At 33.9% G+C, this 5,154-nt stretch overlaps 1 pseudogene; it reads left to right on the top strand.

The window, feature by feature from the left end:
- Positions 1-513: 513 nt before the first annotated feature.
- Positions 514-3,054, top strand: LOC118920073 (olfactory receptor-like protein OLF4; annotated as a pseudogene).
- The last annotated feature ends 2,100 nt before the right edge of the window (positions 3,055-5,154 follow it).

A 5,154-nucleotide genomic window follows, 5' to 3' on the forward strand; every position in this document is an offset into this window, starting at 1 on the left:
GTTGATCAGTGTGGGTGAATGCAGGGCAGTATGAGGGTGAACTTGGATGGTTGTTCAAGTCAGGGCTAATATTTGAAGGTACAGAATTTTGGCTTCATTCTCAAAGGGGGAATTACTGGGAGCACTTCAGTCAGGGAGGTGAAGAGTCATCATTGTAATAAAGAGTGATCTGTCTGAGTCACTGAATATTAGATAGAGGGGTGACAGACTCTGGTAAATGGGAGAGACAACAGGGAACTGAGATAAGTCTGGAAATTGAGAGGTGGGGAAATAATAAAAATTTTGGAGAGGGAGAAGAAACTCAGCTACATCTCATCACCAGTGATAAACGTTTATTTACTAATGGGAAGGAACTATGCTAGTGCATAACATACACTGACTAAAACTTTAGACTTCCTTAGTAGGAAGGATATGGCTTTAACCCTTATTTAGGTGAGGGTATTGATCAGACTTCTTTTATAAGTGGAAACTAAAACAAAAGAAAATAAAGAAAACACAAATAGACCCATAGACATGGAGAAGCGACTGGTGGTTTCCAAGGAGGAGAAGTTGGGGTAGGTAAGTGATATATATGAAGGGGATAAAGAGACTTAAAATCTTAATCATTACATAAATTACACATGGGGATGAAATAACAGCAAAGAGAATATAGTTAATAATTTTCTATCATCTTTCTATGATGACATAAACTACACTTGTTTGAGTGAACACTTAATAAAGTAGATAACTGCTGAATCAGTATGTTATATACTTGAAACCAATATACTATTGGTATATAATATATAATTTTAAAGAATGGAAAAACATATTTAAAATGTTTCCTTGTCTCACCAAGTCCAAAGAGCCAATATATGGTAGATATAAAGTTCAAAACTGGATTTTCTGATTGCAAAAGTTCTGCATTTGTATCATTTAGAAAATTACTTTACTATTTCATCTTTTCAAATTCTCTGATATTGTGTATTTCCTTTCTGTAAATTGTTTGCATTTATTCACTTTGCACATTTTTCTACTGGGATATTCATCCTGTAAGGTGTCTTGAAGTTGCAAAGATATCACTTCTTTCACTTTTGGATACATTATTATTTGCTTCCTCATTAGTTATTCTGAGCATCAAGGGGATATAACAGGTTGAAAGAATGCCAGAAGCAAGGAACTTTATCCCTCTCTGTAGAGTCTCTCATGGCCCACCTGTGTTTATTAGGTCATTCTTCTCTTTGTGTCCATTTTTTTTGTTTTAAACTGAAATTTTATTCTTTTTAAAAAATATTGGGCAGAAAGTGATTATGTAAGTATGGATCCCTATGTTTACATGACTATAGAAGATATACCACATGCAATCTGGGTACTATCCATTGACATTTAGAGAATTCCATGAAAGTAAAATTAATAAGTGCATGGAACAAACATAGGATTGAATGACTCCAGATGTCTTAAAGTTTCCACATCAGCATGGAGACCACCTCATTCTCAACATTCTCTCACTCCTACTCTCATCACTCATCCTCTTGCACAAGTAACTTGCCATGTTGGATTCCTTTTGAATGTTGAATATCTGAAGAAAAGCCTTCCTCAGGGACCTTTCACTGGCTCTTTCAATGCAGAGCACACTCTTCCCCCAGATTAACTCTTCTCTATGACTGTAATTCTGTACAGACTTGGAAATCCCCCACTTATTCTGTGAATCAATCAGATGATTCCTTGAGCTCTGTGTTCAAATAACACTTTCTCTTCAAAGGTTTTTGAACTTCCAATAAAATTAATACCCTCATCTACTCTCTTATTTACCATTTTTTTCTACATAACACCTAGCAATATTTGATGTGGTGCATAATTTTTAGTTGCTTATGTTGTTTCTCTATTATTCAATTGTAAGTGTTTTGTTTCTCAGCAACTTGTATTCCTTAGTAGGTTAGAATTCAAAATATATTCCTCAAGTTTGTGTGCCACAGGAGATCATTTAAAGAGGGCGTGATATATTTCTTGACTGCAAAATATAAGTTACAGCATTTCAACTATGTTAGTAATGCTGAATGTGTGAAAATTAATCATGTAATTTTTCATTTCTAGTCATAAACACCACCATGTGGTTCAAGACAATGATACACGAATTACAGGATTTTTTCTTCTGGGATTATCAAAGGACCCAGATCTTCATCCTGTCGTATTTAGGCTTCTCCTCTCCATATACCTGACCATTGTGATTGGAAACCTCCTCATCATAGTGGCCACCATTTCAGATTCTCACCTCCACACACCAATGTACTATTTCCTCTGCAACCTGTCCTTTGTAGATATCTGTTTCACTTCAGCCACCATTCCGAAGATACTAGTTAATATAGAGACACAGAACAAAGTTATAACGTATGAATGCTGCATCACACAGATTTATTTTTAATAGTCTTTTTAGGGATGGAGAACTTTATCCTGACGGTGATGGCATATGATCGGTATGTGGCTGTCTGCCACCCCCTAAAGTACACAGTCATCATGAGTCCCTGGTTCTGTGGGATGCTGCTTATGGTATCCTGGATAATGAGTATCCTGTATTCCTTGTTGCACAGCTTAATGGTGTTGCGACTATCATTCTGTACAGACTTGGAAATCCCCCACTTTTTCTGTGAAATCAATCAGGTGATCCATATTGCCTGTTCTGACAAGTTTCTTAATGACATCGTGATGTATCTTGGAGCTGAGCTGCTGGGTGGTGGATCCCTTCCTAGTATTCTTTATTCATACTGTAAGATAGTTTCCTCCATATGTGGAATGTCTTCAGTTCAGGGGAAGTATCAAGCATTTTGTACTTGTGCATCTCACCTCTCAGTAGTCTCCTTATCTTACTGTACAAGCCTAGGAGTGTACCTTAATTCTGCTCCATCTGCAAGCTCACAGTCAACTGCGATGGCTTCAGTGATGTACACTGTGATCATGCCCATGCTGAACCCCTTCATCTACAGCCTGAGGAACAAAGACATAAAGAGGGCACTGAATGCATTCTTTGGGATGACAGCTGTAAAAGGGAAAATTGTCGTGGGGCTGAAGAAGTGTCCATGATCAGAGGGCTAAAAACCATGGAGCCAAAATTGATATTCTTTGATGTATTTGTGGCAGTAGTTGCTCCTTTTATATATTTCCTGAAATTTCCATTTCTTTCACTTCAATGTACATGTAGAAGCTAAGTGACTCACTTTATTAGCCTCTCTGCTCTATCTGGCATATAGACAAGTTTCCCCTTTGTTCATTATCCTACTTTCACAAGATTTTTCCCAAACTTGGATCTAAACAATTTGGAAATTCCCATTTGTTTGTTTAGAAATTCCAAATGGATTAACTAAGAGTAATTTCTTCTCAAATGACATATCATTTCAAGTATTTTTCTCTAATTTTATGGAAAGAAGTCATAAATTTTATACAGAAATAACCACTTTTGATAACTAAGGTTATTTATATGATTTCAGTACAGAGGAGATCTGAAAGCACAGTTTTCATTTTTGTTCTCTCATTCTTTTCTATTTCTGTATCTTAACTATTTATTCTGATTATGTAGACTTTAACCTACTATTATGTGTTTTTAACTGGTCTCCATATTTACTGTCTTATTCAGCTCACTGTCCATGAAGCCTACTATAGTAACTGGCTAAAATTGATTATGAAATGTATATCTTCAGATGGATTCCACATAAGCAAATATGAATAAATAGATTCTCCTTATATGAAATGATCTTTAAAATGAGAAGAAAAATTATTTTACATTTTAGTACTATGGAAAAGAATTTTATGTGCTGTACATTTACTCACTGAAGAATTGAAATCTCCATGAGTGAGGGAGTTTATTCACTGAGGTGAAGGATTGATGTGTTTAATGTTTTATTACTGAATAATCTTTGTATTCAAAATTTACATTTCTACTTACATATATAACTTTGTATTTCTCTATAAAATATCTTCCCTTCCCTAGACTTTGTGAAAGCACTACCATGATAATGAAAGTAGGTATACAAGATTATTTGTAAAAAATTTTCCATGCAAATTAATATAAACATTTTATTAGGAAAAAAATTTGTTTCTTATATTTTAATTGAGACATAGTTGATAAACAGTATTATTTGTGTTTCAAGTAACAGTGCTTGAATAATCGTGTACATTACAACATGCTCATCATAATAAAGTGTAGTTATCATCTGTTAACATGTAAAGATATTATATTAATGACCATATTCCCCATGATGTACCTTCATTTCAATGACTAATTTATTTGTTCCTGGAATTTTGTGCCTCTTTGTACTCTTTTCCTACTCCACACATTTCCCCACATTCCTCTCCTATGGCAATTTATTGTTTACTAATAATGTACAAAATGCTCATTAAAAATTCTGTGGAATACATTACACAGCAAATAAAAATAAATTGTTTTTTGCATTTGTGTTTATCTAATTCTTGATAAATTTGAGATTATTTCAACCCTCTTGGTCTTTCCCTACCCATTGGCCAAGAGAATGTTCATTTAATCATTAGTTCACTGATTTTTATTTGAGTCATTTATACACCATTGTTACCTCTATAAACTTGTTAGTTGTAATCACATACAAATATTTGTGTACTTACATTAACGATTATATTCTGAGTCCTTTACTTATTGTGCTCTACTAGAATACTTTTTCCCTCTACCCATATGTTCTAATACTGTAGAGCACTTTAAATTCTATATTTAACCTTCCTGATTTGTTTTACTGCTCTCATGCTTTTTAATTCTACATACATTTTAAACTTCTTGAATGAATCCTGAAATTGCCTGATAAAAATAATTCATTTGCATTTATATATAAATTATCCTTAACCTTTTTCTTCACTCTTTCCAGCATTTTTTGTTTTAAAATTGGAATTAGTTTCCTTTGGACTTAATAACTCACTGAAGTTGTCTCTCTTTTATTTTTTGTTTCTATTTAAGGCTGCTATCATAGAGATGTTTAAATTTGTGATTTTCTTAAGGCATCTTTACATAGAGCAATTTTGCTGCTTAGTTAAGAATTCTGGCTTGATATCAGATTTCTTTGAGCATTTAAAAAAGTAGTGCTCTGATGATAAACATATTATTTCTGTTTAGCCATGAGCTACAATCCCTCTTGCTTATTTGGCCTCTGTATTCTCTAACAT

This window comes from Manis pentadactyla, chromosome 12 (genome assembly GCF_030020395.1).
Source record: "Manis pentadactyla isolate mManPen7 chromosome 12, mManPen7.hap1, whole genome shotgun sequence".
In the NCBI taxonomy this organism is placed as follows: Eukaryota; Metazoa; Chordata; class Mammalia; order Pholidota; family Manidae; genus Manis; species Manis pentadactyla.